This window comes from Chionomys nivalis, chromosome 1 (genome assembly GCF_950005125.1).
Source record: "Chionomys nivalis chromosome 1, mChiNiv1.1, whole genome shotgun sequence".
Classification (NCBI taxonomy): Eukaryota; Metazoa; Chordata; class Mammalia; order Rodentia; family Cricetidae; genus Chionomys; species Chionomys nivalis.
Genome location: NC_080086.1, coordinates 176,901,437 through 176,925,214, shown reverse-complemented (window position 1 = coordinate 176,925,214; position 23,778 = coordinate 176,901,437).

The following is a 23,778-nucleotide window of genomic DNA, read 5'->3' as shown; positions in this document are numbered from 1 at the left end:
TTTTCTTGCTGATTTTTTTTATTAATTAATTAATTTAATTATTAAAGATTTCTGCCTCTTCCCCGCCACCACCTCCCGTTCCCTCCCCCTCCCCCAATCAAGTCTTCCTTCCTCCTCAGCCCAAAGAGCAAGCAGGTTTCTCTGCCCTGTGGGAGGTCCAAGGACCACCCACCTCCATCCAGGTCTATTAAGGTGAGCATCCAAACTACCTGGGCTCCCACAAAGCCATTACATGCAATAGGACCAAGAACCCATTGCCATTGTTCTTCAGTTCTCAGTAGTCCTCATTGTCCATTATGTTCAGCGAGACCGGTTTTGTCCCATGCTTTTTCAGTCCCCGGCCAGCTGGCCTTGGTGAGTTCCCGATAGATCATCCCCATTGCCTCAGTGTGTGGGTGCACCCCTCGCCGTCAAATCTCCAAGACATATATATTGGGTTCAACCTGAAAACCAGGAAAGCAAAACAACTAACCATTGGCTCTTACCTCGACCTCAGTCATAGTGATCTTGCCTCCAGGAACCTCAGAATAAAACTCAGGCTGAGATATGAGTGCTCTTGTCTTGTAATTTTCTCTAGTTTTGGGATTAAGGGCACGCACCATTAATGCCTGGTTTCTATGGCAAGCTAGTATGACTACTGGGATTAAAGGTGTATGTCATTACTGCCTGGTTTGTAAGGCTGGCCAGTGTGGCTGTTTTACTTTTCTGATATTCAGGTAAACTTAATTTACTAATATGAAAATGAAATGCCACTATGTTTATCTCTACTGACTAACTGTCACAGTACCAGAAAGTTGTATTTGTGGCACCAGGGGAGAAAAGAATAAAATAGCCCCACTTACCTCAAAACCCTAAAAGATAAAGCAATGACTGTTCTGGTAATGTATTTCCATTGGAACAATGGTAACATGAGCATTACAGGAGTAACCAACCACTTTTGATAGCATTTAAAGACGAGTCTACAAGATTAGTACTCATGACTGATGTTCTTAGCTGGGCCCACAACTCATGACTGGCAAGATCATATGCTCTAGGTAAGAAACTAATACTATCAATCTATTTAATAGACATAGCATTAAACTGTTACCTAAGTTCTTTACTTTATACTCATAAATTAGTGCAGTAGAAACAAGGGTGCATGAAACCCCACACCTGACTGAGTAGGTAGTGGAAAAATGATGGCTTCTGACAACAAGAATCTGTTTCTTCAGGCATCTTTTCTTCAACAGGTTACACACACTCTTGTAAATAGCCCAACAGCTGAGTCCAGGCTGGTATACTAAGTAAATTCATTGTATTGAAAGACAAACCATATTATTTGGGATAAAAAAAAAAAAGTAGTGGTAGATAGGTAAAGAATTGTAGGGAAGGAAATTGAGAGAGAATCTTTTAATCAAAAACCATTACATGCATTATGAAAATCTCTATAGAAAGAGAATGAAAATACATTTCTTTGAAAGAAGTCATTTAGTACTTCAACATGACTTCAGTGTAGCTATTAACATTAGATATCTATTCTGATAAATAACAGTGATTTAAACAGAGTGGATTCAGTCAGTTACTCAAGAGGCTTATAGCTACAGTCATGACAACTTACAGAAAAGCTTCACATACTGTGACAGAGAGGGAAAACAAGCCACTGACAGATGAATCACAAAAGTGTATTCTAAGTAAAATTGTGAGGCAAAAAAGTTCTAATCCAGAATAACTAAAAGAAACAAATCTAGATCTGGGAGCAGGCAGCACTGAGTGACTTCTGGGAGCACCAAGGGACTTACAGGAATGCTGAATGACCTCCGGCACGACCAGAACTGAGGCTCTGACTCCACCATGAGGAGCATCCAAAATTCCCAAAGGCCAGTTTTTGCCAAAAAGAAAACAGGCTCAAAGTGGAGTGTCTTTGGTGCTCAACATTATCTCAGGAATAGATTGGTGCTGCTAGGAGCAATCATGTCTCACGTCAACAAAACTCTAAGTTATTTAAATGCCATGTTCCACAGATTCTTGAAGTGGTTGAAGATTACCTGTCTAGACAGAATAAAGAAACAAAACTTTGCAAAGTTACTCAATTTGCTAAGAAGTAAATATACAAAACCAAAGTCAAATACCTTCCTGCTTTGTGATCTTCTCCTTTGTCTTCCTAACTTCATTTTAACTGGCTTTAAGACTAAGGCAGCTTCTTTGAGTTCTTCATAGGCTCTGCAATGTTGTCTCTTGTCTGATTAGTTAAATTACCCTGTTGACTATTGCTACAAATGTTTAGAAAAACAAACAAACTGCTGTTGCTGTGGCATCCTTCTTCTCTTGCCCCTTCTCTATCTATCTATCTATCTATCTATCTATCTATCTATCTATCTATCTATCTATCTATCTATCATCTATCTATCTATCTATCTATCTATCTATCTATCTATCTATCTATCTATCTATTACTTTACTTTACAACCAGGCCACAGTTTCCCCTCTCTTTTCTCATTCAAGTTCCTCCCCAGCAACCTCCCTCTGTTCCCATCCTAATCCACTCCTCCTCCATTTCTGTTTAGGGCAGATCTCCCATTAGTATCGACAAAACATGTTTATCATGTTGTAGTAAGACTGAGAACCTCCCCATGTATTCAGGCTGTACAATGTGACACAGTATGTTGAGTAGGGTCCCAAAAGTCAGAAAAAGAGTAGTAGTAATAATGTAAAGGATAATCAACATGTATTTGAAATTTAAGTTACATGTGTGGTTTCTGTCTTATACAGTATATGTGAAAAACCTATGCTAATTTATGTTTGAGTATACTTTTTTTCCAGTGATTCCTTGGGTTTATATTGTATTATCTTCCTTCGTCCAAGCTCCCGCATGCATACATACACGCGCGCGCGCACACACACACACAGTACTAAGGTTTTACTAAAGTCATTTTTAGTTTTACAAAAACATCTTCACTTCTGCAATGCATACTGAGAAATTTGTAATCCACAGTCAGTTTAAATTTCAAGATGTATATTAATTAAAAATTGAACTTCTTCTCTGATTAACTGATTATTCTCATAAGAAATTAGGATTGTATCACCAGATACAAGATTACTCTCTGTGAACTCTGCTTTCTGTTTCATGAGTTAGCAGACCTGTTAAGAGTGCTTTTAATTTCTTAACATTCTGTGCTTTTCTCCTGCTTCCCTCACACTCAGAGAATACTCAGAATGAAGCTTTTACAATTTGATGCCCTGCCCCCTCATTGTCCTGCAGACCTGGGTCTGGTTATTCTTCATAATTATTTCTTTTATGCCTTCAAGTAGTTGTTTCCATCTATAGTCCATAATTAGTCTCACCAGGGAGACTGGTCTAAATCATAGTCTCTGTCTTCTGAGAGAAACATGACAGTCATTCCTGAGTATTTTTTTCTTAAAGGTGAGGGCCAGTTTTATAGAAAAATAACAGGGAACATAAACTGAAGTGATGTCCATTTATTGACCACCCTTTATTGATCACACTTCATAAAAGAACATCTGATTCTAAGTTAAATGCTCCCTTTTGTCCAATTGCTAAGGTCATAAGAGCAATAGCAACTAATAAATCCTAGTCAAACATAGGTTTTTGACTTATAGTTACCCGTTATGAAAGGTACCAAAAGATTATGGTTTCAAAACTATAATGAAAGGGGATGTTTTAAAGAGTCTTCAGGCAGTTAGTAAAGTTGTTAGTCTTTCAGTGATTTATTGATGAAGAGTACTTATAAACATTTTATTTAATTCTCTTAAACCTGATGGAGTGACTGTCTTATTGAAATTAGTAAGTGATGAAACCCACTCTGCAATATGCCAGTTCATGCCTTCTAATGAATTGCTAGATTTCCCCTCTTAAGTTTAGAGGATTTTTTTCTCTATATCTAATTTTATTTCCCTGCCTTTTAATTCTGATATATATAATATATATAGTAGATATGTTCTATATTATATATGTATATTATGTACATAAATGTATTATATATAATATAATATATACTAGGTAGATTGCTAAGAATTGAACAATTTTTCCACTGAAATCTTTACCTAAAGATAGCAAATATATTGGAACAATTTTATACATTAATATATATCTTAAATAAATACCATGAGTTAAGAAATGCCTCTTTATTAATTAGAGTTCATCCAACGATCAAACAAATCTATGTCTTTCCATATCTGAATAAAGTTTGAAAAACACTGATATAACTCATTAGTCTGTTCAGGATATTTCTGATATCTTACAATAAAATTTAAAATAGTTTTACTTAAGCTTAAATTCAAATAAATGTTTTTCTCTATAATATATCATAAAAGTTAGTGATTCAAATGTTAGTTTTCTTCTGAAACTATGTGAATGAGTGATATTTCTAATAAAAGCAGTGTTGTAGGCAACTGAAGATTCTTGGAGATTTGGATCCAGTGACAGAAATGGCAACCTCAAAAACCAAGGACTTTCTGGAATAAGCACAATAAAAATAATGACAATAAAATAACCATTACACCCTGAGGCATTGTGAGAAAAAATAATCCCCTTTATCTGTCTGGCAGAAGATATGTTTGTGATGTTAAGTTTCAGATGCTGAAAACAAGGTGATTATTTATCAGAAAAAGTGATTTGGTCTTCATGCTCCACTGCTAGAAACTACTAAACTTTTTAGCTGAGAAGATACAAGAAACTTTTTCTTATAAGTTAATTCATCTCTGAACTGGCTTAATTATATAAGATGTATTCAGTTAAAAGTAGTTGTTTCAAATCCTGCTAGCTCCATCCATGCTAAACTTGAATTTGCCTGATTTTATAAAGATGATTCCATAATGAGGATGACAGGGTTCAAGTACTGTTACTACTTGACTACATATATTTATTAAAAATTATTTAATATTTAAATACTCCAGTTACTCCTTTTTTAGTGGAGAGGTCTTGAGAATCAAATGAATATTAAACACAAAAATTCAAGAGTATCTGACACATAATAAGTACTGCTCAATCAGACTCCATTGCAAGGATTAATTTTATTACTATTACTAAATAAAGATATGCCATTGCATTAGCATAGAATTCAGTTTCCTTATAGGGTTTCATTCAGAATGCAGTGCTTAGAATGTTCAGGGCTATTGATACTTGTCATAGAACCAGCAGTCTTTCCTGGCAAAACACCTGATATCCCCATTGGCCAGATACTTAAATGGCAGCTGATGTGTCTCTCTTCCCCCAAAAAACTCTGACATTATTCTTAGTACAGAGAAACACAAAGCACTATTTCAGTATGTCATGGGTCAGTGGTGATATCTTGTTTATGTTTTAACAAATAAAACTTGCCCGCAAAGCAGATTGCAGAACTAAGCCACTAGAAGCCAGGCAGTGGTGGCTCAAACCTTTAATCCCAGGACTTGGGAGTCAGAGGCACAGATCTATGTTAGTTCAAGGCTACCTTACGTTACATGTAGTTAATCCAGTCTAAAAGAGAAACAGAGCTTACACAAAGGTGATCACATGCCTTTAATTCCAGCACTAGGGAGGTGGAGACAGGAGTGATATGGATGGGCAGAGAGGAATATAAGGCAGGAGGAGACTGGAGTTCTGTGCAATCTGAGCACGGAGTCTGAGGATGCAGTCAGAGGATACAGTCTAAGAACACAGTCTGAAGACAAGATCATGCTTTTGGTCTGAGGATGCAGTAGAATTAAAAACTCTCTCTAGTGGTGAGTTGCATTACTTCTTTGATCTCTCAGCTTTCACCCCCTAATGTCAGACTATGGATTTTATTAATAACAACTAGAATTTATGTTACATGGGTTCATCATGGTGAGCTCTTCACATATTTGCTTAGTTACACTAAGAGACAGTTCTTCACAAATTGAGGAATGTTTCTGGGTGGGTCAGGATTATGTTCTTCAAAATACCCAATAGAGTAAAGTCGAAGGAAGCAGGTTAATTTGCTTAAGGTTTTTTGAGTTTTTTTTATCTATGATTACCTTGCCCTGCTACTTTGGTCCTGTGTTGACATAGAGCATCATGATGAAAATATATGATAGAAGAAGGTCCTTATTTCATAGCACTAGGGGATCAAAGATATGAAAGGGTTAAAATCTCAATATACCATTCAAGAATGAGCCCCAAATTATCTCCCTTTCTTCTAGATTTTTCCACTTACTTAAAAAGTTAATAACATGTTTAGTTACTCCCAGTAACCATACATGTCAGGGTATACTCTAGAACCTAATGATGGAGACTTTACAGGTAATACTACAACAACCACTATAATGCCCCTTGAGTTTACAGCTTTTAATAATTATTCCTCACATCCTGACTGTGGCACTCATGTTCATATGGGAAATTTTATTCTGTTAGGGAAGATGACACTAATCCGGCATAAGTTGCATGTTGTGCAGAGAGGTAGGCCTTGACTTATTCTATATCGTTGGTATTAAAATGGATGACCTTAGAAAGATTCAATTTTATATAAGTCTCTACTTGAGAATTCCTGCTATCCCTCACTTCTATCCAATGTGTGTTAGACAACAGTTAATACACTTGAATAAGGATTTGTTAGAATATCAATCCCTTTATCATTATATTTTGTCAGTCTGGTTATCATTATACTTTGCCTTATGTTGAGGTTTTTGAAGAGTAAAATGATAGACATTGTGCCTGCAAATCCCAATTATTAGCTGTGGCATTTGGGAAGGAGGACATTTAACCCCTGTTGCCTAAGTATCGGGTTTTTGATAAGTTATACTGTTTTATTAGATAATCAAATTCAGAGTCCATTGTAACTTGTATATTTTAGACATTCGTTGCCTCTTAATGTGAACGTAATTATCAAAAGAATATTTATGAAACAATTTAATTTCTTGAAAGTTTTACTATAACGCTGAATCCTGTCTTGATTATGAAAAGATCATCTTCTGTTTATTTTGCTGTTGTTTATAACTTTATCACAGATAAATTTCTGAAGTGGTTCTGTGTGGGAGCAGATTGCAAAGCTCTTTCTGTTCTCTTTGTGCAATTTTACTCTGTTTTATAATGCAAAATGCATTCTGTTTCTATCAATATAAATGGCTCCACATTGCAAACCAGAATCCCAATATCCAGTATCTCTTTAATTTATTAAATTCTTTTTAAATATTTAAAATTTTTATATGCATGAGTATTTGCCTACATGCATGTATCTGCAATGTGTGAGCCTCATGTCTATGTAGGTCAGCCAAAAGCACTGGGTCCTCTCGAAATAGAATTGGACATTCTTATAAGCCACTTAATGGGTGCTGGGAACAGAACTCTGGTCCTCGGAAACAGCGAGTGCTCTGAACCTCTAAGTCATCTCCCTAGCACCTGAATATTTGTTCTTGGTACTTATAACCCTTTCTACATTTTGGTACATGAGCAAGGCTTGTCAGCAGGATAAGGTGTACACCGAAACCATGCAGAGTACCGATGCTCCAATCCTTTCCCCTTTTCTTTCCTTAGGCATCACCTCTGGTCTATGGGATGTTGCCCCCTACATTGAGGATATTAGTCATCTCAATGGCCCCAGTCTGCAGTCTGTCGCAGGCATATTCAGAGATGTGTCTTCATGGTGATTTGAAATCCTTTCAGATTGACTATCAAGGCTATTCATCACAGTTTGTGTGTATCCTTTTGCAGCTGATGATTATGTGTACAAAATATCAAAGAATATGTGACTTTGGTGAGAAGCTGTCTGTTTTCTCAGAAGTATTGTTATGGAACAGGACCTTCTCAGGCATTGCTTGCCAAGTAGTAAGTTGTTAAAATCCTTCAGGCAGCAGGAGTCAAATCATATAAGCCTCTGTCTTTTTTTCCTAAGAAGCATTAGAAGAAAAGGAATAAACAATTCCATTAAATATTAATCATTTACTCTGAAATACTTTTTAATGTTCTTTGTCCTGTATATTTAATATCTAGAACTTTCATATCATCCTGTTTATATACTAAAAAGATGTATATAAAGATGACAGGCAGATTCAGGACTTGAGTGCAGACTCAAAATTGTTATTAGAAAGAAACGGGTGGCCCTCTCTCTTGCCAACCTTTATAAAGCTAAATTACAAATTCTTAGAGGGAGAATATAGAGTCTGCAAGGATGTTTAGCAATTTTAGCAGAACATGAAGTTACCTTAAAAACAAGTAATGATAATTAGTTAATTAGAAATTGAAGATTGTCTAGGTATTAAGAGATTTCTGAGAAGAAACCATGGACATCAGGGAATAAAAGTTGTACTACAAAGATAATTCTTTTTAATGTTCCCAGTTCAAAACATATTGGTTGTCTTTTAGATATTAGGAAATAGTGCCATGGAGAAAATAGTAGAAGTGATTAAAAGTGGATCATTATGGAGCAATATGAGGAGTTTGCTTTATTCTCTGATGATCCCCCAATTTAAAAAGTGCTCTATGAAAAAGAGATTTAAGTGTTGACATTTTCTAAGCTGCTATTACCAATAGCTCTGGATTCTACTTACTCAAACAGATTCAGTAATCAGCCTGATTGGAATGAACTGCTACTTAATAAGGAGGATATATCTCTTTCCAAATGATCTGGATGCCACCAAATTAAAGGTTCATTCAGACTATTTAAAACAACCTAGAAATAATAATTTATAAATTACATGCAGCAACATTTTCTCAGGTTTACATTATTCACTTTTTTTTAAGTGTATAGAAATGGACAAACTCTACTACAGAACAGTTTCTTGAGAAAACACAGACTGGTTCCTCTGTATCCATGTATTTTCCTTTTCTCCCTTAAATATTCATGGCCACTGAAGTGTTCACACTCATTTTATTCTTTGTAGTATATTTTACATAAAATAGCCTAGGTATAAGGCTTGTGAATCTGTCATCTTTTTCTTGAGATTGATCTATATTCTTGGCTAAATGAGTTATCTTTTAATGGTTAGAAATGTACTGTAAAGATACATGATGTCATAGTACTCTTAATCAATTTCTTAATTGGGAAACAATTGGGTGTTTCCAATTTGGGGCCAGTTTTTATAAACATGTTTAAAATTTACTTGAAAGTTTCCTGGGTAAGGTATCTTAGTATGTGCTTATGCTAAAACAAAAATTCCTGAAGTTGGGTACATTAGAAAGACTAAGTTTTTTTTTTTTTTGACTTTAAGTTTTTTACCTAACAGATTTTGGAGTCTGTTAGCCAAAAAAGATCTGTGCCAATTTTAGCAAAGATCTCAAGGTAGAAGAAATCACAGTCGGCGAAAGTAAAAAAGTAAGAGATGACATGATGAAGTGTGCCAAAAGAAAGATACTATCAGGCTTATTCTTCTATAACAACTATCTCACAAGAAATAACCACCATATACAGTAAGCTGCATTTCCAAGGAATTCTGGCTAGTTTTTATGTCAATTTGACATAGGCTAGAGACATTTGGGAAGAGAGAACATTAGTTGAGAAAATTTCCCCACCAGACCGGTCTATAGACAAACCTGTGGGACATTTTCTTGATTATTGATTAACACAGAAGTGATTCACTATGGGGGTGATGCCTATCCTGGTTCTCAGGGTACATAAGAAAGCAGACTGTGCAAGCCACGAGGAACAAGTCAGTATTCATTCAGCACTCTTCCATAGCCTCTGCTTCAGTTCTGACTCTAGGTTTCTATCTGGAGTCATTGCTCTGACTTCTATCATGACTGACAATGACTGGAATAAATAAGATGAAATAAATTATGTTCTCCCCTATTTACTTTGATCATGGTGCTTTATGACAGCAATATAAACCTTTAAACACAAGGGAAGCATCATGCTCAATTTCCTACTTACTTCCCAATAGTCTCAGTCAGTACTAGTTCCATGCCAACCTTGACATTGCCTAGATGAGAACTGAGCTCTAGCACAAAACTTTCATAATGGAAGGTCTCACAAGTTCTAACTACCCATTGTATATCATGCTAATAGCTCATGTTATAGGTCAGGCTTCTCTAGGTTTCTCATAACAATAGAGAAATAAAATTTCATTGCAAGAGCACCCAGGATGGAAAATTTAGAATGAAGATGAGCCAAAGGTACCATGAAAGCAGTTAAAACAATCTTGACATTCAAAGAGATATGTAAATATTTACTAAAGGGCTAGAAAGAAGATACCAAGACTGAAACACAGATCTTTCTTATCTATCAAAAAAATTAGAAAGAGACAATTAGGTTAGGAGATTCAGGGAAACATCCACAATATTGCTGTTATTGAGCTTTGTAACTATGTAATATTTCTTGGTAACACTCACTGACGAAAAGGTCATGTGAAGTACCTTAAAGTGCAATAAATAAACTTACAAAATTTGACATATTTTCTCAAATATTTCCTCACAGACACCTAGTGACATTTGCTCAGATAGCTTCACACTACGAATAAGAGTATAGGCAAACATTTATGAGGACTTCTGGAAACAGACTCAGTTGACATCAGCTTCATAGTATGAAACAGTGACAGGACCTCCTGTTGGTGAAAGGTTGAACTGGGTACAAGTCTTACCAGGAGTCATGGTAAACAATGGACTGTCCATTTTACCAATGTGTTCATACCGTAGGTCATTCATCTTTAAGATAAAAGGATATGTATTGTAGTTGAACATTTTCCACAAATATATTTTGGCTTATAGAATGAAAATAGATCCATATCTATCACCATGTACAAACCTCAAGTCCAAATAGATTAAAGACCTCAATATCAGTCTGAACACACTGAAGCTGATAGAAGAGAAAGTGGGAAGTACTCTACAACATATGGGCACAGGAGACCACTTCCTACATATAACCCCAGCAGCACAGACATTAAGGGCAACATTGAATAAATTGGACCTCCTGAAACAGAAGTTTCTGTAAAGCAAAGGACACTGTCACTAAGACAAAAAGGCAACCCACTGACTGGTAGAAGATCTTCACCAACCCCGCAACAGACAAAGGTCTGATCTCCAAAATATATAAAGAACTCAAGAAACTAGACTTTAAAATGCTAATTAAACCAATTAAAAAATGGGGCACTGAACTGAACAGAGAATTCTCAACAGAAGAAATTCAAATGGCCAAAAGACACTTAAGGTCATGCTCAACCTCCTTAGCAATCAGGGAAATGCAAATAAAAACAACTTTGAGATACCATCTTACACCTGTCAGAATGGCTAAAATCAAAAACACCAAGGATAGCCTTTGCTGGAGAGGATGTGGAGTAAGGGGTACACTCATCCATTGCTGGTGGGAATGCAAACTTGTGCAACCACTTTGGAAATCAGTGTGGCAGTTTCTCAGGAAATTTGGGATCAACCTACCCCAGGACCCAGCAATACCACTCTTGGGAATATACCCAAGAGATGCCCTATCATATGACAAAAGCAGCCCAAAGAGCAGTCAGGGTTCCCTGCCTTGTGGAAAGTCCAAGGATCTCCCACCTCCTTCCAGGTCTAGTAAGGTGAGCATCCAAACAGCCTAGGCTCCCACAAAGCCAGTACGGGCAGTAGGATCAAAACCCAGTGCCATTTTTCTTGACTTCTCAGTAGCCCTCACTGTCCGCTATGTTCAGTGAGTTCGGTTTTATCCCATGCTTTTTTTAGACCCAGTCCAGCTGGCCTTGGTGAGTTCCTGATAGATCATCCCCATTGTCTCAGTGTGTGGGTGCACCCCTCGCGGTCCTGAGTTCCTTGCTCCTGCTCTCTCTCCTTCTGCTCCTGATTTGGACCTTGGGGTTGCAGTCTGGTGCTCCAATGTGGGTCTCTGTCTCTGTCTCCTTTCATCACCTAATGAAGGTTAATATCCAGGAGGATGTCTATATGTTTTTCTTTGGGTTAACCTTCTTCTTTTTTTTTTTTATTTTTTTGGTTTTTTGAGACAGGGTTTCTCTGTGGTTTTGGAGCCTGTCCTGGAACTAGCTCTGTAGACCAGGCTGGTCTCGAACTCACACAGATCCGCCTGCCTCTGCCTCCCGAGTGCTGGGATTAAAGGCGTGCGCCACCACGCCCGGCCTTGGGTTAACCTTCTTATTTAGCTTCTCTAGGATCACGAATTATAGGCTCAGTGTCCTTTATTTATGGCTAGAAACCCATTATGAGTGAGTAAATGCCATGTTCCTCTTTCTGGGTCTGGCTTATCTCACTCAGTATAGTGTTTTCTATTTCTGTCCACTTGCATGCAAAATTCAAGAAGTCCTTGTTTTTTACTGCTGAGTAGTACTCTAATATGTATATATTCCATACTTTCTTCATCCATTCTTCCATTGAAGGGCATCTAGGTTGTTTCCAGGTTCTGGCTATTACAAACAATGCTGCTATGAACATAGTTGAGCATATACTTTTGTTGTATGATAGGGCATCTCTTGGGTATATTCCCAAGAGTGGTATTGCTGGGTCCTGGGGTAGGTTGATCCCAAATTTCCTGAGAAACTGCCACACTGATTTCCAAAGTGGTTGCACAAGTTTGCATTCCCACCAGCAATGGATGAGTGTACCCCTTACTCCACATCCTCTCCAGCAAAGGCTATCCTTGGTGTTTTTGATTTTAGCCATTCTGACAGGTGTAAGATGGTATCTCAAAGTTGTTTTTATTTGCATTTCCCTGATTGCTAAGGAGGTTGAGCATGACCTTAAGTGTCTTTTGGCCATTTGAATTTCTTCTGTTGAGAATTCTCTGTTCAGCTCAGTGCCCCATTTTTTAATTGGTTTAATTAGCATTTTAAAGTCTAGTTTCTTGAGTTCTTTATATATTTTGGAGATCAGACCTTTGTCTGTTGCGGGGTTGGTGAAGATCTTCTACCAGTCAGTGGGTTGCCTTTTTGTCTTAGTGACAGTGTCCTTTGCTTTACAGAAACTTCTGTTTCAGGAGGTCCAATTTATTCAATGTTGCCCTTAATGTCTGTGCTGCTGGGGTTATATGTAGGAAGTGGTCTCCTGTGCCCATATGTTGTAGAGTACTTCCCACTTTCTCTTCTATCAGCTTCAGTGTGTTCAGACTGATATTGAGGTCTTTAATCTATTTGGACTTGAGGTTTGTACATGGTGATAGATATGGATCTATTTTCATTCTTCTACAGGTTGACAACCAGTTCTGCCAGCACCATTTGTTGAAGATACTTTCTTTCTTCCATTGTATACTTTTAGCTCCTATATCAAAAATCAGGTGTTCATAGGTTTGTGAGTTAAAGTCCGGGACTTCTATTCAATTCCATTGGCTGACTTCTCTGTTTTTATGCCAATATCAAGCTGTTTTCAATACTGAAGCTCTGTAATAGAGTTTGAAGTCAGGGATGGTAATGACTCCAGACAATCATTTATTGTATGAGATTGTTTTGGCTATCCTGGGTTTTTTGTTTTTCCATATAAAGTTGATTATTGTCTTCTCAGGTCTGTGAAGAATTTTGATAGGATTTTGATGGGGATTGCATTGAATCTATAGATTGCTTTTGGTAGAATTGCCATTTTTACTATGTTGATCTTCCCAATTCAAGAGCAAGGGAGATCCTTCCATTTTCTGGTGTCCTCTTCAATTTCTTTCTTCAAAGACTTAAAGTTCTTGTCAAATAGATCTTTCACTTTCTTGGTCAGAGTTACCCCAATATTCCATGCTATTTGTGGCTATCGTGAAAGGTGATGCTTCTCTGATTTCCCTCTCTGCTTCCTTATCCTTAGTGTATAGGAAGGCAACTGATTTTTTGGAGTTGATCTTGTATCCTGCCACATTACTAAAGGTGTTTATCAGCTGTAGGAGTTCTTTGGTTGAGTTTTTGGGGTTGCTTATGTAAACTATGATATCATCTGCAAATAACGAAGGTTTAACTTCTTCCTTTCCAATTCGAATCCCCTTGATGCCCTTATGTTCTCTTATTGCTATTGCTAGGACTTCAAGCACTATACTGAAGAGGTATGGAGAGAGTGGACAGCCTTGTCGTGTTCCTGATTTTAGTGTGATGGCTTTGAGTTTCTCTCTATTTTATTTGATGTTAGCTGTCGGTTTGCTATAAATAGCTTTTATTATATTTAGGTATGACCCTTTTATCCCTAATCTCTCTAAGACCTTTATCATAAAGGGGTGTTGAATTTTGTCAAATGCTTTTTCAGCATCTAATGAAATGATCATATGGTTTTTTTCTTTCAGTTTATTTATATGGTTGATTATATTGATAGATTTGCATATGTTGAACCAGCCTTGCATTTCTGGGATGAAGCCTACTTGATCATACTGGATAACTTTTCTAATGTGTTCTTGGATTCGGTTTGCCAGTGTTTTATTGAGAATTTTTGTGTCGATGTTAATGAGTGAGATTGGTTTGTAATTCTCTTTCTTGGTTAAATCTTTGTGAGGTTTTGAAATCAGGGTGACTGGAGCTTCATAAAAGGAATTTGGTATTTCTATATTGTGAAATACATTAAGGAGTATAGGTATTAGCTCTTCTTGGAAGTTCTGGTAGAATTCTACATTGAAACCATCTGGACCTGGCCTTTTTTTTTGGAAGGGGGGTTTTTGATAACAGTTTTTAATTCTTCATGACTAACAGGTCTATTTAGATTTTTCACCTGGTCTTGGTTTAACTTTGGTATATGGTACTTATTTAAAAAAAATGTCCATTTCTTTTGCTTTTTCCAGTTTTGTGGCATACAGGTTTTTGTAGTAAGATCTAATTATTCTCTGAATTTCCTCTGTGTCTGTGGTTATGTCCCCCTTTTCATTTCTGTTCTTATTTATTTGCGTGTTCTCTCTCTGTCTTTTAATTAGTTTGGATAGGGGTTTGTCGATCTTGTTCATTTTCTCCAAGAACCAACTTTTTGTTTCATTGATTCTTTGGATTGTTTTCTGTGTTTCTATTTTGTTGATTTCAGTCCTCAGTTTGATTATTTCTAGTCTCCTCCTCCTCCTGGGTGCATCTGCTTCTTTTTTTTTAGAGCTTTCAGGTGTGCTGTGCTGTTAAGTCTCCATTGTATGCTTTCTCCATTTTCTTTAAGTGGGCACTTAGTGCTATGAACTTTACTCTTAGCACTGCTTTCATTGTGTCCCATATGTTTGAGTATGTTGTCTCTTTATTTTCATTAAATTCAAGGAAGACTTTAATTTCTTTCTTAATTTCTTCCTTGATCCAGGTGTGGGTCAGTAGTTGACTGTTCAGTTTCCATGAGTTTGTCAGCTTTCTGGGGGTAGCATTGTTGGTGCCTTCTAACTTTAATCCGTGGTGATCTGATAAGACACAGGTGGACACTGATATTTTTTTGTATCTGTGGAGGTTTCCTTTGGTACCGAGTATGTGGTCAATTTTCAAGATGGTTCCATGAGCTGCAGAGAAGAAGATATATTCTTTCCTATTATGGTGGAGTGTTCTATGGATGTCTGTTAAATCCATTAGCTTCATTACCTCCAATAATTCTCTTAATTCTCTATTAGGTTTCTGTCTGATTGAGCTGTCCATTGGTGAGAGAGGTATGTTGAAGTCTCCTACTACTAAGTGTGTGTGGTTTGATGTCTGCCTTGAGTTCTAGTGATATTTCTTTTACATAAGTGGGTGCTTTTATATTAGGGGCATAGATGTTCAGAATTGAGATTTCAATCTGATGAATTCTTCCTGTTATGAGTACAAAATGTCCATATCGATCTCTTCTGATTGATTTCAGTTTGAAGGGAGTTTTGTTAGAAATTAGTATGGCCACACCTGCTTTTTTCTTAGAACCATTTCCTTGGAAAAACCTTTTCCAAACCCTTTACACTGAGTAGATGCCTGTCTTTGTGTTTGAGGTGTGTTTCTTGTAAACAGCAGAATGTTGGATCCTGTTTTTTTATCCAATCTCTTAGCCTGTGCCTTTTTATAGGTGAATTGAGTCTATTAATATTAAGTGATATTAATGACCAGTGGTTGTTTACTCTGGTTATTCTTATTGTTTTTGGTAGTAGAGTTTGTGTGTCTCTCTTCTTTGAGTTGTGCTGGTGAAAGGTCGCTAGATGCCTGAGTTATTGTAGGCAGTGTTGGCAATGTTGGATTTCTTGGGTTGTGATTTTCCTTCTATTACTTTCTGTAAGGCTGGATTTGTGGCTACATATTGTTTAAATTTGTTCTTATCCTGGAATGTTTTGTTTTCTCCATTGACAGTGAATGATAACTTGGCTGGGTATAGTAGTTTGGGCTTGCATCCATGTTCTCTTAGTTTCTGCAGTACCTCTATCTAGGACCTTCTGGCTTTCATGGTTTCCATAGAGAAGTCAGGTGTAAGTCTGATCGGTTTACCTTTATAAGTTTCTTGTCCTTTTTCCTTTGAAGCTCTTAATATTCTTTCTTTAATCTGTATATTTTGTGTTTTTATTATTATATGGTGAGGGGATTTTTTTTGATCCAGTCTATTTGGTATTCTGTATGCTTCTTGAATATTCAAAGGAATATCTTTCTTTATGTTGCGAAAGTTTTCTTCCATAGTTTTGTTGAAAATATTTTCTGGGCCTTTGAGCTGTAACTCTTTTCCTTCTTCTATTATTCTTAGGTTTGGTCTTTTTAATGTGTTCCATATTTCCTGAATGTTTTGTGATGAGAATTTGTTGGCTTTGCTGTTTTCTTTGATCAGTGTGTTTATTTTCTCTATGGTGTCCTCAGAATCTGAGATTCTTTCTTCTATCTCTTGTATTCTATTGCTTATGCTTGTTTCTGTAGTCTCTGCTTGTTGACCTAGATTTTCCATATCCTGCCGGTCCTCAGTTTTTGTTTTCTTTCTTGCTTCCATTTCAGTTTTCAATTCTTGAACTGTTTCCATTACCTGTTTGATCGTTTTTTCTTGGTTTCATTTACATATTTACTCATTTCTTCAAACTTTTTGTTATACTTCTCATCCATTTCTTAAGGGCATTTTTTACATGATGTTTAAGGGACTCTATTGCTTTCATAAAGTCAATTTTTTCCATTTCTTCTGTGTTAGGGTGTTCAAGTCCTTCTGTTGTAAGATCATTGGATTCTGGTGTTTCCATGTTGTTTTTCAGATTGTTGGGTGAATTCTTGCCTTGGTGCTTGCCCATCTCTTCCTACCGATGCTATCTAATGGGTCTTCTAAAGCAGGATCAGGTTTCCCGGCTGGTAGGTGCCCTGCTTACAAAATGTCCCCGATCTGTTTCCTGGCTCCTGCCGCAGGTCAAGATCCCTCTCACCACTCAGAAGGGTCTTCAGGAGCAGGTCCAGGCTCCCCGTTCACTAGAACCTTGCCAACAAAAGGCCTACCCCTCTGCAGGCCAGTCACCAAAACAAAGAAACTCCCGCTGCCCTCTGTCCCTAGCACCCAACCCAGAGCTCAAACAGGCTGAAATGGGTGATCCCGCTGCCCCGAGGAAGGGAGGGAGAAGGAAGGAAGCCCCTGGGAGCAAGTTGGGATGGGCCAGCGTGAGAGAGGTCTCAGCAGAGGACAAGCAGCCCCCGCACAATGACTGGGGAGACAAGGGGGTCGGGGAATGCCCCTGCTTTGTTTCCTGGGTCCTGCCATGGGTCAAGAACACTCCCATCACTCAGGAGGGTCTTCAGGGACAGGAGCAGGCTCCCCGTTCTCCAGGGACCTCACCAACAAAAGGCCTACCACACTGCAGGCCAGCCTCACAAAAACCTACTTGATTTAATTGTAGTGGGATGATCTACTCTCAGTGTGGGCTTTACTGTTTCATGCTTGGACCTTAGTATCTGTGCCACGTCTCAGCTGCCTCTGCACTGAGTTTCCGCTGCATCTGCCATGGGATTTCATTTAAGCGTGCATCTTCATCTCCTAATCCTTCCTAAATATTACACCACGTTCTCTGGTGAAGGGAAGCTGAGGCAACATATCAACAGCACATGCTGTTTCCCTGGTGTAAAGTGTGTCTTCTTTCCTTTAAGAACTGGCTGATGGCTTCAAAACTAGGAAACAGGAATCTGCAGAGACTCTCAACTGCAGATATTCTCCTCCAAAGATCTGACTCTCCAAAGATCTGACTCAGCTTTCAGCTACGCCACAGGCACAATCCGGAAGAAAATGTCGCTGAGGCGAATGCAGTAACCGCCAATCTATAACTGCAGTCTTGTGATAGAGAAGGAATTACAGGATCTTGTTCAGCTACCACCATGTTTTTAACACACAGGACTTTTAAATACTAATTATGGAATTATTAGGGTACAAAGATATAACTAGCGGGCAGTGGTGGCACACGCCTTTAATCCCAGCACTCGGGAGGCAGAGGCAGGCGGATCTCTGTGAGTTTGAGGCCAGCCTGGTCTATAAGAGGTAGTTCCAGGACAGGAACAAAAACTACGGAGAAACCCTGTCTCGAAAAATCAAAAATAAATAAATAAATAAATAAAAAGATATAACTAATATGAACTTTTGATATAGCAGAGAAGTCTTCTGTATTACATCTAAGTTTTAAGGCAATTTGACCTATCTCCAATATATCATGTTTGCAGATTTTGACTTCCACAGAAAAAATGTTTTCAACAGACTGAAGTTCTGTTGTCGTCCAAGTCCGATCTGCCCAGTTGTTTAAATAATATTATTTAGTTATTTAAATGGATCATTGTTGTTGGAGGGCACTAGTTTATTTCCCGACTGCCGTGACTCTAAATAACCACACAGAAATTATATTATTTGCAAAACTGTTTGGCCAATAGTTTAAGTATGTTTTTAGTAGCTCTTACATCCTAAACTAACCCATTTCCACTAATCTGTATATCATCATGTGGCGTGGCTTACTGGGTAAAGTTCTGTCTGTTGTCTGGCATCAGTCTCTGGTGGGGCTACATGGCTTTTCATTGACTCCGCCTTCTTTCTCCCAGCACTCAGTTTAGTTTTCCCACCTAGTTCTATTATGCTAAGCCACTAGCTGAAACAGCTTTATTCATTAACCAAAAAAAGCAACCCATATCCGAAAGGAATTCTCACACTAGACCACTGGAATAGATAAGGAATTTCATCATCCTGTAGGGAAAGTAGACTTAGATTCCATATGTGCATTTGAGTTTCCTTGGTGTTTTTTCTGCCTGGTATTAGTAGTACGGTAGTAGCTTCTTTGGTGTTACAAAAGGAAACCACAGTCTGTGTTCTCATGCTAATGTAGTTAGTAACCAAGGCTTAGGATCCACCTGAGGGAAAGCCTGGGCAATACCACAAGACCAGAAGGGTTAAGAAAATCTTAGAATGAATTCTACAGTTGGTATTTGAGGTATAATTTAGTATTAGTCTAATTAGTTGATTGTTTCTTTTATTTTTAAAGCAGACATAGACTAACAGTTCCATCACTGATGAAATTTTGATAACTGACAGAAAACACCTGGTAATATTCTACTGTGATGCCCTAACTTATTTATTTTGGTGCTTATCTGTTTTAACACAGTCATAATTTCTTTTATTTTAACTTCATATACCTCAAAATTTAGGTGATCATTTCCATTACAATTTTTAAAATGATTTTCAATGTACCTGGAGGTTCTACTATAGTATTATTCATAGGTATTATATAAACTGAAATGAATGTGTACAGCAAAGTAAATGTTAAACTAAATAAAAATCAGACATACTTACCATGAAAACACATTCACAGGTAACATGCCTGAGAGGGGTTTAATATCTGAAATGTATGATCAAATCAAATAAATCCATAGTTACAAAATAACCAGTTTTATTAAACATGATCTGAGGGCTGAGATATTCTTCCAAAGAAGACAAATGTTCTGCATCACTAACCATCAGGGTAATACAAATTTACAGCACAATGATGCTTCCTGGAGGAAGCAGATACTATCAGAAAAAAGGAAAATGACAGGTGTTGCCTGTAATGTGGAAAAGATAGAGTTCCATGCTCTGTTATTGGGAATATAAACTAGCAAAGCCATTATAAAAAGTAGTGTGAAGTTCCCTCAAAAATAAAAAAAAATACCAAAACCAAACCCAGCATGGTACAGTGCTCTCACTACTATGTGTATACTGAAGGAGAACGGAACTGTTTTGTTGAAGAGGCAGTTCCAGTTCTGTTTGTAACAACACCGTTCATAATTATGATAAAAAATCAATATGAGTTTCCCTCAAAGAGTGATAATCCATGAATGATGTAATCTATCTATCTATCTATCTATCTATCTATCTATCTATCTATCTATCATCTATCTATCTATCTATCTATCTATCTATCTATCTATCTATCTATCTATCTATCTATCTATCTGTCTGTCTATCTACCCATCCATCCATCTATCTATCTGGATATATATCTATATATATTAATCCAGTGGAATGCTATGAATACATAAAAATGAAATCTTATAATTTGTGGTACCATGGAAGTTATTATGTTAAGTGGAATAAATGAGGTAGTAAAAGGTTTACACTTCATGGTCTCTATCACGTTGGTCATCTAAAGAAGCTGAGCCCATAGAAAATGGGTGGTGGGTATTGATAAGGGTTATCAGGGTCTCCAGAAAGGGCTGTATGAAGGGTTACATAGAGGGTACCAAAGGGTACAAAGTTAAAGGTAAGGAAGAAATGTGTCAAAACAGTGTGGTCCATATATATTATTATTAAAGCATATAGAAAGAGGAATTTAGAATTCTGTCATTAAAAAAATCATGACAAATACCTATAGTGATAGATATTCTAAATACCCTGATTTGACCAGCATACAATTTATATGTGTTCTGAAATGCCATGATCTATAGAGGAAACATGTATATTTTAATTTATCAATCAAAAGATAAGATTTTAAAATATTTTATATGGGTATGATTAAAATAACGCCAACTCTAGGGAACACAAAGTAGGATGGGCAGGAAAGAAATGTGGATCTGGGAGGAGTTGGGTGAATATGATCAAAACACATTTTACAAAATTTTCAACTATCAAAATATAAAGTGAAAAGGAAAAAATAATTTGATGTAATTTAGTATGGTGAACTTAAAATTGAATGTGAAGGCATAAGCAGTTTAAACTTTATGGTCTATATGTTATTCAATTGTACAGTAAAGAATCTAATAGCATAAATAATATAACTCCTGTAAAACATGTAGAATACTAATTGATAAATTGTCTATTTTAGTGACTTTTATTGTTATTATTACTATTACTTTGCAAGAACATACTCAGTTAGGCAAGCCTAGACCACTTTCATGATAGGTGAATTATCATGATAGTAAATATAGAAATATGGGAATTATTAAAATACACATATACTTATTATTATGAATAAAAAATTTGAGTCACAGGTTTTCTTGAATATTTATCTTTGTAATTAACATTATTATTAATTTCATTTGGAATCTACAGATGAATAAATTAACTTTTAAATAATTTGGTGTAAGTATTCATTATTTACTCACCATTGGCCTAAAATAAGATGCAACCTCTGTACACACTAATGACTATTTAAATCCTTGTTTCCTAAAGGGTATTAAGTGTCAATGACTTACTTTAGCAGAGTAACAACAATAGCACTGATAATATCAATAAAATAAAAACTAAATGTCAATTCTAGCATGTCTGCCCTCAATTAGTTGTTGTGGGGCACTCTCTATTCTACCAATAGAACATAATTAAATAAAAGTTTGAACGCTAAACAAGTGCAATTAGGCACAAAGATAAAATGGAGTGCTCTCCAGTGTCAAATGTTCTATGTTTCTAAAGCTGAATGGTCCCTTAAAATGAGACCATAGCCTGACATTTCACATCCTCAGGGCCACTGATGCACAATTAATGCCAATTAAATTTTGTTGACATTTAACGTTAGATATTTTTTTCTTCTTTGTCATAACATTTTCTTATTTGTATCCTCAGGCTGTTATGCTTCCTTTCAAATGAGGATAATGAAATATAATTTGCATATTACTCTTTGCTCTATGTATGATCAACTATAATCCTGAGATCTGTCTGATTTTTAAAAAACGAAGATGAAGACAATGAAAATTGGTTCAACACACCTCCAAAAACTACAGAGAACTTATGCATGGGAAATATTGATTAAAATATTGATAAAAATCGCAATTTATATTTCATAACAATTAGTTATGTTAAAAGACTCACAACTCCAAAGAATAAAGCCTCTTTAGAGAGATGGGCATTATAAATTATTTTGATATGTCCATTTTGTAATAAGTATAGATATCAAATTATAACACTATACCCCATGAAATATTCAAGTATTATATAACAGTTAACAATTGTTGAGACTGATCATTGAAAATGAGAGATGAAGAGTTAGAAACAAATAGGAAATAAACAGCTGTTAAATCTTGTGAGACTTGTTTATAAGAGTAAAAAGATTAAAATTATCAACATAATTGATATATTTTGGCAAACATATAAAATGCTATCCTATAAATAAAACATTAGAATATTGTTTATACTCACTGGTTACTTTTTCTTCTTACATGGAGTTGACATAAAGGATTTGGTTCTGTTTAGTTCTAGCTTTACAAAGATAAAATGTTACTAGGGAATCACCTCCAACAAGCTCATACCAAGCAAGTATCTTATCAAATAATTTAATAAATTATTGTATTTCTAACCCTGTAACTAAAAACAAGACATAATTAGCCATCACCACAAATACTTCATTATTTTGCAGTGATAAAATTTGACATGTTTAAATTTAACAGCCTTGATAGATAGAGATTTAACATTCCTCATAAATTTATCTCTGCTTTGCAAGGTATATATTAAAATCTTAATCCTCTTGTATATCTGAGTCCTTGTATTTTTTTATATAATATCTCTCTCTTCCACTCATCTTCTCCATATATACAACCTTAGGTCATTATTCTTTTCCTCACTATTCAATTTGCTTGAATGTCACCATAAATGGGACCACACAACATTGATCTTCAGTGTAAAAGTAAAATGCCTTATTGTCACGGATGGAAACTCTGCAATTAGAACGGCAAATCACAAATGACTCTCAAGAAATAATTGTGTAACTATTAGTTACAGCATCAAATTAAATATTAAGGTTAGTAGAAATATTATTTTGATAGCAATTTCCATGTAATTATTATGCTAGTTAAATAATCATTATCATGATGTTATAAGTATTAATTCAGCAAGGAATACTAATTTTAGAATGATGAGAGAATAATTGTTGCTTGAAAAGAAGAAATGGAGAAAGGAAGGATGAGTTATGGAGAAAACAATAACTAGTCTATTTATGAAGAGAGCATATTCACAACTATATACCCAACAGATTGCCTAAATCACAGAAATGCAAATAAAATTTGAAATTGAATACACTTTTTAATGTATGTACTTTCATGCTTCATAGAACTAGCTGTATCCTGTGTTCTGAGTTGTTTCATTTTTTTCAGTGATTTTCACATGAAGCAACAGTATTTATAGATGTTGGGACTCAAGAAGGCTGTTCTAATCTGGTTAGAATATGACTGTGTTTCTTAGTCAATATTGTTTCAGAACATTCACGGATACCTAGATGGAAGCAAACCACAGTATGTCTACAGTTCTCAGAGCTATCCCATTGAATTTTTTTTTTTTTTTTTTTTGGTTTTTCGAGACAGGGTTTCTCTGTGGCTTTGGAGCCTGTCCTGGAACTAGCTCTGTAGACCAGGCTGGTCTCGAACTCACAGAGATCCGCCTGCCTCTGCCTCCCGAGTGCTGGGATTAAAGGTGTGCGCCACCATCGCCCGGCCCCATTGAATTTTTAAGAACCACCAGGATACAATACTTAGAGATTGGTGGTCACTGGAAAATACATTGCAAATGTATTTGATCTAGTTGGCAAAGATATTTATAATTACCAATAATTTAGCCTTATCTGATTTAAATCAAGTTTATTTAAATGA